Source organism: Cavia porcellus, unplaced genomic scaffold, assembly GCF_034190915.1.
Source record: "Cavia porcellus strain 051 isolate PalLab524CR breed Dunkin Hartley unplaced genomic scaffold, mCavPor4.1 scaffold_32, whole genome shotgun sequence".
NCBI classification, from domain to species: domain Eukaryota; kingdom Metazoa; phylum Chordata; class Mammalia; order Rodentia; family Caviidae; genus Cavia; species Cavia porcellus.
The window spans coordinates 28252466-28264043 of NW_026947515.1; the positions used below are offsets into that span (position 1 = coordinate 28252466).

General features: G+C 51.3%; 1 non-coding gene and 1 pseudogene across 1 annotated transcript; both read left to right on the forward strand.

The window, feature by feature from the left end:
• The first annotated feature begins 274 nt into the window (after positions 1–274).
• Positions 275–411, forward strand: LOC111755461 (small nucleolar RNA SNORA2/SNORA34 family). Its single transcript, XR_002790020.1, has one exon. It is a non-coding gene; the product is annotated as a small nucleolar RNA SNORA2/SNORA34 family (small nucleolar RNA).
• Positions 412–2481: 2070 nt separating this feature from the next.
• Positions 2482–10416, forward strand: LOC134474506 (monoglyceride lipase-like; annotated as a pseudogene).
• The last annotated feature ends 1162 nt before the right edge of the window (positions 10417–11578 follow it).

Consider the following 11578-nt stretch of genomic DNA (forward strand, 5'->3'; position numbering starts at 1 on the left):
AGAGCCTGGCCCCAGAGGGCCCTGAGCTTCACCAGCTGTGCCCACATGCGCCATCCTACCCAGCAGCCATCAGGAGTTCCCATGGGTGCACCACGGCCCATCCACCTGCTTCCCCTGCCCTCAGCCCCCTGCCTCAGCTTCCCAGAGTGCTGGGATTACAGGTGTGTGCCACTATACCCAGCTGCCTTATAGTTTTATGATTCCTTTCAATGTTTAGTTGATGTTATGGATTTACATCTGTTTTTAATTTTTTTCCCTTAGAATTCACTTCAGACTGGCCCTGAATCAAGGCCGGCAGCTTCCTGACGCTGTTGGCTTCAAGTAGGAACGTAAAGAGATGTCTTTCTATGGTCTGTTGGCCAGTTTAGAACTTGGGCAGTGAAATGGTCAGTTCATTAGAAACAGCTTGAAGCAACCCCCAACCCCTGGTGAGCATGGCAGGTTGCGGTGACCCAGGACAGGAGCCTGCACCATGCCGGGACCTGGAGCGCCGGGAAACCAAGCAGCCCCTCTCCTGTTTTGTTTTGTTGAACTTCAATATACATGAAAGTATGGTCAGCTATTTTGAAGAGAAAGAGAGACTCTATGACAGCCATTAGTGACTTCCCTACTGTCTGGTTTTGAAGACCTAAAACACCTTCCTCATTCTGTTCAGATCAGTTTTTTGGGGTTTTTTTTTTTTTTTTGTCTTTTTCATTTTTATCAGTACCAGGGATCGAACTCATGACTGCACACTTGCAAGGAAGGCGCTTATGCCGCGGAGCTAAATCCCCAGCCCCTCAGATCAGTTTTATACTATGTTGCTTTGTACAAATTCTCTGTATGCAAAGACATGGACAACTATTTGAAAGAAAATAAGAGACAATATGCTAGATAGTGAAGATCTCAGATCGTCTAGCTCTGAAATTTATATCTCTTACATTGCTTTCTTATGTCCTATTTTGTTCTGTTTTGTTGTGTTTAATTTTACCCCCTTTAAAATAAAAATTTAAAAATTTTTTTTAAATTTACTTCAGAGCAGTAGCCAGGAATGTGCTGCTGTAAGAACTGCTGACTAACCAGAGCGGCACAGCAAAGGAGCTCACCTGCAGGCCTGCTGTGGTCCCCTGGCTCCTGCTGCCCTCCGTCCCCACACACGTGCCCAGCCCCCCGGGTCCGGGGAAGCTGGCCCCCCATGGCGACCTCTGTGCCCACCCCCGTCACCACCCAAGGCTTCTGCAGGCCCCGGCAGATGCACTGTGCGCAGCCCAAATGCAGCCAGCCTGGGTGCTGGCAGTACCGCAGGGGACATCTGGGTCCTGATGTAGGCGTCCCTGCGCAGCAGGGTGGGCCTGAGGGGGGGGCACAGGAAGTCCACCTTGTCAGAGATTCCACCCCTTTAGAGATGGCACTTCATGCGGTCATCTCTAAATGGCGGCACCATTGGACTCCTCAACACACTTTGAAGACCTTCTGAAACAGCTTCTAATGTTTGCCATGAGAGCCTGGTGTGGTGGTGCTGGGAGGCTGAGGCAGGAGGGTCGCTGCAAGTTCAAGGCCAGCCTGAACTGCATAGGGAAACCTGGTAGAAAGAAAAAAAGAAAGAAGAGGAATTGTGACCTTCTGCTCTTCCTTGCAGCCCTTCCCTTTGCCTGTGCAGAGGGAGCCTGGGTGGGATCGAAGACCATTTAGAGTTTGCTCAAAACTTTTGGGACCAGGTCTTCGTTGGAACGCCAAAGGGGACATGTCCTGGAACCCTGCATTTAGCACAGGCCCTGACTCGGATGGTGGATAGAACTAGGCAGGCGCGTGGCCTCAGAACCCGCGTGTCTGGCCCATCCTAGGCCTGGGTACTGCGCTCTAGGATCCTGTGCCAGCTCAGCGTCATGAGTGCGTGAATGACAACCCAGGCGTTGCATGACCTCTGACCTCCGTGGTAAACGGTGAGAAGGCCGCAGCGCTTGGCCTGGGTCCAGGTGGCTGTGCAACGGGGCACAATACTTGCAAGCCCAGACCCAGGGCACTGGCCAGCCGTTCCCCAGCAGAGCTCCCCAGAGCAGGCCAGAGCAGACTCCACTGAAGAGTCTGTCCGGAACGCAGGGTACCCCACCCGTGCTCAGCTTGGAGGTGGGGGCGCGGGCCCAGGAAGAGCGCACTCAGATTCGCATCCCGGGCCTGCCCAGCCTTGCGCTGGTTCAGGCCTCCGCTCCCCACGCCCGTCAATGTGCAGCGCATTTGCCATCCTCGGCTCCCGCAAGCTGACTGCAGGGCCCGTGGCGCCCACCCTATGGCAAGCAGAGCAAAGCGCCCCGGGACTGGGCAGCAGGAGTGACTCCACCCCGCCCGCAGCCCCGAGGACCCGAGGGAGGCACTGGGTGCCCCACGCCGGCCACAGCGGGCAGCTGGACGGAGGAGAGTGGCGGGACGCAGGAGCGCATCCTGAAAGTGGCCTCCCCTCACCCACCCCCACCTGCGGCTCCGGGCTGCAGAGCATCTGTTGCCATGGTTACCGCGACTGGGTTCAGAGAGCCCAAGTCTCGACGCAGGAAGGACCTGGCACACGAGCTGCACACTAGCCTCACACGCGCACGCCATGCCAATGCCTTTCACCCATGCACACCGTGGGCACACACGCCAGCCTCACACACGCCCACACTGCGCACGCCACACACACCTGACACTAACCTGCACCCCGCCGCACACCCCTCCTTGCACGTGAGGTACACACACATCACACCGTAGGCACACTCACACCCTACACTCGAGATCCCAACGCCTGAGGACTTGCACTCAGCACAGGCACCTGGGTCTGGGATTCCACCTGGGACTCGCATGAGCAGCAAGAAGCCCCACACTGGGTCCAGTCCAGAGCCGAGGTCTCGAGCAAACCACCGGGTCACACGTCTTGTGCTGTTTGCAGCAACATCCCTGTGTGGCTTCCGGCTTTGATCCTGTCTTCAGCAAGCGGAGGATGGAGTACAGCGAAAGCCCACCGTGCCTGAATCTAAGCGAGGCTTCCCATAACCTCCACCAGTAAAACCGACAGGCAGACAGGTAGCTGCACCAGCCTGTGACCCTGCAAGTCTGAGCCCAGTGACTTAGTGAGAGCCTGAATAAATACATGCACACACACACATCATCACATCCATGCATAAGCAAACGGGGCTGTAGCTCAGAGCCAACGCCCTGGGTTCAGTCCACAAACAAAAACAAAACACAGAGATGAAATTTAAAACTCATAATCTTCACCCAGTGACACATGAACCATTTGAAAAATACGGTCCCATCTTTCTCACTCTAATTTTTAAAAACAATAAATTCCTTTATTTTAATGGACTTATGCTGATTCTAATTATTTTTTTTTAATACTGAGAGCCTAAGGTCCTAGGAACTGAAGAGTTTTAAGTTTAAATGGCATACACGTCTGTGTTGCAGAGACCTATGTCGGAGTGCTTGGGAATTCTCTCAAGCACACAAAGGGTTTTGCTGAAGAAATGAGACAGAAACCAGAGGTGGAGGAGAAAAGAACTAAAAATTTGTCCCCAGGCTGGGTATTCTGGGATTACATTACAGCATTGTCTGTCTTTCATTTGATACATACAAATAATTAGAAAAAATCAAAACTTAGAACACTAGAGAAAGGGGCATTTAGGAGAAGAAAATTTTCTTGCAAAGAGTGCAGAGGACTCAGGTTTTATGAAAATGTGGTCACCACCAAACATAAATGTCAGCAATTATTTAAACAAAAAAAAGTTATCAGCAGACTCAAGTGACCCAAGCCCTGTTCATCTGTCCTGGTCCTGCCAGTCCCTTAGCCAGGCTGTGGGATAGAAAGAGCTAGAACTCTCACCCAGCAACTCATTATCTGTGGTTTCTGATTTGGAATTCATCTCACATACGTGGGTGTGGCTTGCTTTTCAGTAAGGAACTTGCCTTGCTTGATGACACTGGAAGCAGGACAGTGTTGGGTTTTGCTTCTGCAGAGGAGCCCTTGCATTTTTAAAATGTCCACACTGACAGCACAGTGGGGGTCACAGACCCTTTGCCCTTGTTGACTTGGTGGTGCAAACAGTGCAGACCTCAACCTTCAGTGGTGCCGAGGGCCTGGGGGATTCACAAAGCTTTTTTAGGGCTTGGTAAGCCACTGACCTAGGCCAGCTTGGATAGAAGGGGGAAAGTGGCTTGGGCACGCTGCATGGTCAGTCAAGAGCAAGGCCAGAGGGGCTGGGGATTTAGCTCAGCAGCATAAGCACCTGCCTTGCAAGCAGGCAGTCGTGAGTTCGATCCTCAGTACCGATAAAAATGAAAAAGACAAAAAAAAAAAAAGAGCAAGGCCAAAAAGCCTGTGGAGCGGAAGATAGGTACTTGTCTTAGTGACCTTCTTGTTGCTGAGACACAAAGCCGGACAAATTAAAGGAGAAAAGATTTATTTTGGTTCTCAGTTTGTAGTTTTCAGTCCACAGTCAGTTGGCTCCAAGGCAGGGAGGCACATAGCAGAGGAGAAGGAACTCACGGCATGGCACACAGGAAGCGTGAGGGATCAAGGAGGGAGGAGGGTTACAGATAGATAGATAGATAGATAGATAGATAGATAGATAGATCACAGACAGATGACAGACATATAGAAGATAGACAGGTGATAGGTAGACAGACAGATGACAGAAGATAGACAGATGACAGATATGTAGACAGACAGACAGATGACAGACAGACAGACAGATTGACACTTTTCCAGGCCACTCCTACCAGGCTTTACCTCCCAACAACACACCCAGCTATAAACCCATCAGCAGGCTAATTCAGCATCACACACCCATGATCCAGTCACCTCCCAAAGCCCTGCCTAGGAGCACGAGGCTTTATCTCTACAAATCAACACTATAATGAATGGTACAAAGTGGCAAAAGTTACAAAACATTGTAACGTATGAAATCCCACTGCACTGTACACTCTCAGAAGATTAAAATGGCAAATTTTATGTTATGTGTATTTTGCCATCTCTTTAAAAAATCAGTTTCTGGAATCCCACACAAAATTTATCTGTAAAAGCAGAGGGGCCACATGATGGCCACACCTTGGGTCACAGGGTCTCAGTGCCAAGACTGGGCTTGCCCAGCTGGCCTTGTACAGAGCTGCTGGGGACACCAGGTTACAGGCTGGCTGACACAGCAGGTGGGAGCAGCCCGGCTGTGTCTCTACTCTTAGGAGGCTCCCAGGTCCCACTAGAACCCACGGGAGCCCCTGGGTCCTCAGCCAGCAGCAGAGAAGATGAGAGATGCCCAGGGCATGCTGGGAAATCTCTGGTGCTTTGGGAGAGACTTTCTGAAGAGCAGGTGACAGGAAGCAGCCTTTCTGGATGAAGCATCCCACAGGAAGCCCCAGAAGAGGTCCAGTGTCATAAACCCAAATCAGCTAAACAGGGTGGCCGCAGGTCACCTGCAAAGGTTTGGCCTGGCACAGGGAGGAACAGGCATCACCCAGGACAGGCCACTGCTTCCAAACCATGCATTCCTAAAGGAGGCCCCCCAAAGTTCTGCAGCTTCTTGGCCCCCCTACCCCTTCCTGTGACAGGGCCTCCAGCATGCTAGACAAGCACTCGGCCACTGAGACACCTCCCCAGTGCAATCCTGGCTATTTTTAAGACTATAGAAGAACTGATGTGTTGTTTACATCATTTTCTAAAGAATTTGGCTTCTCTCCTACAAAAGTTGGATGAAGTCAATTCTGTAATAAAACGCAAATGAGCCAGGCCTGATGAGATATGGAAGATTCTGCAAGGCTGATGCAGGAAGACTCCGAGTTCAAGCCCAGCGTGGGCAACTTAATGACTGAGACTCCATCTCCAAATTGACAAAAGGGCTGGGTACACAGGGAACACCAGCAAAGGCCTTCGGCTCAGTCTCTAGTAACCACCACACACAGTCACACACACCATGCAGAGGCCCCCACCTTCCTCCTGCTGGGCTCCCCCCCGAACAGTCCACTGAGCTATGAACTTATCTCAACTAGTGGGACTTCGGGAGACACTTCCCTTTTAAACCATGACAGGCCCTCCCTCCTAGCAGTGTCACACTGGGAATCTGGTGCACAATGAGTTTTGAGGGGAGGCACATCCTTCTTGGCAGGCCAGCCCTGGGGGGCTGTGGAAACATCAGCTTCCCTGCTCCTCTGGTTTACAGTGGCTGCTGGCACTAAGTGCCACGAACTGGGTGGCTTTAAATAGCCCCAAGGTGCTGACAGCCATGGGGGCAGAACCCCATCCCAGAGGCTTCACTCTCCAGATCTGCATCCCTTCTGGCTTCTCATGACGGTGGGTAGTTTCAGACTCAGCCTTCTACCTGCACGTTCGCCATGCTGGAGCACTCTCTCCCTGAACCTGGAGGTCATACCTCCAGTTTTTTTTTCACTTTCGATTGAGACACAGGTAATGGAACTCTGCCATTGTTGTAGCTTGGCATAACTGATGCCATCTTGTGCCCTGTGTTTGACTCATGCCCTGTGTTTGACCCAGAGGAGTGAAAAATTACTCAGGATACAAGTCATGAGAAAAGCAGAATGAGCTGTACCCACAAGAGAAAAATTAACCTGCTCAACAAAGAAGCAGAATACAGGTGTCAACCAAAATTAATGTAAGATTCTAGCTAAATTGTTTCTAACAGGATGTCTAGCCTTGCAGTCTTTTTCTTTGTCCTATAAGCCTCCAGTTCGAGGCCACTCATTTTGACTCTGAAACAGGGGTCTATTGGTGGTCGCTGAGCTCAGCTAATAAAATTCTAAAATTTATCAATTAGGTTGCCTGGATTCCTATAATGTTTATGAACCCACTTCACTTTGGGGCTCATCTAGGATCCATATTTAGGGATTTATAGGATTCAAGCCTCTCTTTGAGGCAATTATGCCTTAGGGGCACTGCTGAGAGATGTCCCTTATCCCTGAGGAATTTGTTTCAAAGAGAAACCAAAACCAAAACCCTGGATGCTAACTCAGAATGAGCCATCTAGATCCTTACCGGTGAGATTTAGTTTGTTGGGGTCACGTTGGGAGTCTTTGGAGACATCAGACACAACATTACATTCTCTGTAATTCATTCCCAAACCAAAACATTGGTTGGGACTTGTTGGCTGTAGGGTTGAACTAGTTCTTGATGTCAATGTGTTAGTCTCTGTCTTTGTCTTGTTAATCTTGTTTGTCAACGGTTTAGTGTTTGTTATGGGTCAGCCTGCTTCTGCTTCTTTGTGGCCTCTACAATGTGTTCTTTACCATTTTCAGGTATTTTGCCAGAGAGCCTCTTCATAGGCAAATCCGTTTACCAGGAAGACTCCACCCACTTTCTGGGTCTCTAACATCTTTGAGTCAACAGATCCATTAGATCATCTCTGGGATACCTGGACACTCTAACCAAGCTGTCTACATATAATCCTAGATTGACTTGGTTCTGGGCTCTCCTAAGTGGGTCCCCTCCTGCTACCCCAAATGCTGCACTATCATCACAGTCACAAAACCTGCCTCTCCCTTTCCTCCACTGGATTAAAAACAGCTCCACAGTGCTGCCACTGCCACCACCACTGCCGCTATAGGCACCCACCCAGCAAGTCCCCAAGCAAGAGGGGGTACTCGCCTCACTTGCAGGTCCCACACCTATTTCATGCCCCACACCCTGAAAACAGACAATAGCTCAGCACCCCCTACCTCCTCCCCATGCCCAAGCGAGGCCCCTGAACTGTTTCCTGCCATTTTGAGTGATCCACTGGGGCTGGTGGCAGGACGCACTTTGACTCTGGGTCCCTTGGGAAAAACCGAGGCCCAGATGTTTCCAGGCTCCCACTACAGATACAGAAAGTGGCCTGAGCTCAGAGTGGAGTCCGGCCTGGGCTCTGTGTGCCATTCTCCCCCAAAGCTCTCACACACCTGTAGCAGACACCTCTTTTCTGGGGCTTCCACCCCAGTTTTCTCCCCCGAAGAGCCCGCCAAAACCTTCTCCACACTGTATTCACTTCTAAGGAACAAGAACACATCCAGGTGGCAAACAGTAGAGAATTCAAGGCAAAATATTCCCCTCGAAGTGCGTAATATCATTTCATGGTGGGATGGGGAGAGGCTGAGGAGGGATGCAGGAAGCCACAGAACTGAAGGATATGTGAATCAACCGAGCCACCCCAAAGCGATAGAAGGGGAAATGTGGTAGCATTTTCAAATTACAATGCAAAGCCACCTGACAGCAGAGTGAGGAAGCCCCAGTGGCCAGGAAAACACTCAGCAGATACACTGCCTTAGAGATTCTCAACCTGAGATGCAAAGGGCTGTCAAAGCTTGTATTTTGCACCTGAGACCTGGCCAGCTCAGCTAAGCCTCAAAACAGTAACATCAAAGATTCTGGAGAAGCCAGATATGGTGGGGCTATTGTGCTTCCCCAAAAAGGCCCCTGAGATGAAAAATGGGGCAAGACCCCTGAAATGAAAAAAAAAAAAAAAAAACGGGGCAAAACCATGTCATAGTGCTTTGATTTTAGCTGGCCCAGTGACACAGCGACACAGTGCAGATGGAATTTGCAAAGCTGTGCGACTGAGTTAGAATTTTGACTGATTTTACAGTTCATTTATGATTAGCTCATTGATCACTGAGTACATAGTGATGAGAAACAGAAACAAGGTGGGCCTTTGTTCCCCTTTGCTTGAGGTCAGAGGCATTTCACAGTGGGTGGTTCGCCAATTCATAGCCCTTGGTCTGCCAATTCCAGGAACATTTGTCTCTCATAAAGGGAACAATGGTTGACGCAGCATCATTTTTCTCTTAACAAGGGGAACAAAGATTGACACAGCAAACAGGTTACTAAGGTGGGGGGGGGATAACGCATACAGAACAGCATGACAATGTGGTCAGTTAATTATAATAAATTTATAACAATGTGGTCAGTGCTCCAGGTACGTAGTTACTAGGACAATAAGCATAGAGCATTACAGGGGCAGACACACCTGTAATCCCAGCACTCTAAAAGGCTGAGGCAGGAGTATCGCAAGTTTGAAGCACAGCCTAGGCAACTTAGTGATCTAGTGAGACTTCATCTCAAGATAAATTATTTTTTTAAAAAGTCTGGGGATGCAGCAGGTGCTAAGACCTTGGGTTCAACCTCAGTACCAAGAAAACAGAGCTGTTTCCCCCTGTAGCCCAAGACCCCATCCTGTGGACCTGTCACCACTCACTCCTTAGTGCTAGGAAGGGCCTGATGTTGTCTTCAAATAACGTTTGGGGTAAAGAGCATAGGAAAGGACCACCCAAGGGCGAATGTTGTGTGATTCCTCTTATGTGAGGTCACTAGGGTTTCCTAATTCATAGGGACAGAGAGTAGAGTGGGGGTTTTCAAGTGCAGGGAAGGGGATGTCCAGCACAGATCCCTGGGTTCACAGCACCCTCCCTGCCCACCAGCCTCTTCTAGCTCTGCTGGCCATCAGCTGTTCAAAAAGAAAGAGCCACTGTCTTTTCCCTCAAGCTCCTTTCTCCTGCCCTTGGCTCCTCACACACTCCGCCAGCTGCCCACACCAGCCCTGCCATGAATCCATGCACCCGGTTAAGTTCAGGCAGTGGGAGACACCACACCACGCACACAGGGCTACGGCTCACACCAGCTCTGATCATTGTGGAGACCAAGTCAGGAAGGGTTCTGGGCCCCGTGTAAGCTGGGCAGCAAAGTGCCATAATCAGTTAGTGAAGATCCCCTGGAAGCCGTCAAAGACATGAGGGTACCACATGGCTATTCATTTCTTCTAAATCATTTACTAAAATCATTTTAGTTACTGTATTTAAATTTGGGTTTAAATTTACAGGCCTCTGGTTTGGACCTTTTAGATGTGCCCCAACCTGGTCAACTCGGCCTGGACGGTGTCTGTCCTACCAGTACAGGAAGCCCAGTGGGACTCCTGAGGCCCTGGTTTCCATGTTGCAAGGCACTGGGGAACACTGTGGCCGCTATGATGACCTGGCTCAGAGCTGGTGGGGCTGGACCTGTTGGTGTGAGCCCACAGCCACACTGGCCATGGTCAGAGTGATGTGGAGAGGCTGGTGGTGTGCGACTTCCAGGTCTGTGTCAGGGACATGCTGCCTCACAGGGTGCCAATGCAGAAGGGCTTCCCCAGCCGCCCATCTTGCTGTTGGGCCACTCCGTGGGCAGAGCCATCAGCATCCTCCTGGCCATGAGAGGCCCAACCACCTTGCCAGCATGGCCCTCATCTCACCTCTGGCCCTCAACAGTCCAGAAGCTGCAACCACTTTCAAGGTCTTTGAAATGAAAGTGCTCAAGCCGGTCTTGCCCAGCCCGGCCATGGGAGTGACTGACAGGTCTTGCCCAGCCCGGCCATGGGAGTGACGGACCCCAAGCTGCTCTCTCAGAAAGCGAACGTTGTGATTTATACCCTGGACCTACTGGTCTGCCACGCAGGATGACCAGGAACGGGGGATGTACAAGCTGACCCTGCCCCTCCTGCTGCTTCCAGGCTTGGAGACCCCCGGTGTGTTGGGAGCCACCACATTGCCGAGCCGCCGCATATAGCGATCATGCGGCCTGTGGTAAAGAGCAAAGCCTGAGTTAGATTACCCCTCCCATCGAGCACGTTAGTTTCCTGCTTACCGCGTAAACAACCCGCTCAATAATATGTTAGCCAATCAGCTTGCCTTGCTTACTTTAATATGATTGGACACTGTATCCATATATATACTGGTGCCACCCCTGGGGGGAAGTAGAAGCCCGGAAGGAGCTGCGGAGAGCGGACCGGTAGAGGCTTCGGAGCGAAGCCCGGAAGGAGCCGCGGAGAGCGGACCGGTAGAGGCTTCGGAGCGAAGCCCGGAAGGAGCCGCGGAGAGCGGACCGGTAGAGGCTTCGGAGCGAAGCACGGAAGGAGCCGCGGGGAGCGGACCAGAGGAGGCTTCGGCTGGGAGCGATCCCAGGGCAGGCTGTACGGAGAGAAAATAAAAGAAAAGGTTGTCCACTGCCAGACTTTGTCGTGTGTCCTTCCTGCCGGCCGGGAGCGACATCGACATTTGGAGGCCCGCACGGGGAACAACTGATCACCCCCGAGACGTGGTAGTGGACAACGTTCCTTGATACAGCACTGCGAGACAGGTGAGCAGGGGATAAACCTGGGCCCTGGGTGGCGCGCACCTACAGGGTTTTTAGACTCCCCTCAGGCTCACGCGTAAGTGGCGGATTTTTGGGCCTCACGCGGTGAGTAACATATTAAATATGGGTAACGTACCGAGTAACGACACCCAGCCCTTGGTACAGGTCCTCCGGAAGCTCTTAAAGTCCAGAGACCTCAAGGTGGGACGCAAAACGCTGGAGAGCTTTTTTGAGGAGATTGATAGTTTCGCTCCCTGGTTCTTGCCCACAGGGCACTTAAACCTGCCCTCGTGGGAGAAGTTGGGCAGGGATCTTTCTCTAGCGGAAAGGGAGGGCGGGGCTTCGGTCTTCGCTCGGCCACTGTGGGAAATGATATATGCATGCTTGAAGAGCGAGGGTGGTTGCAGGGAAGGTTCTCAAGAGCTCATTAAAGTGCGTAGGGCATTCGAACAGGCCCAGTCAGGGAGCTCCCGGGAGGGGTCCGTCAAA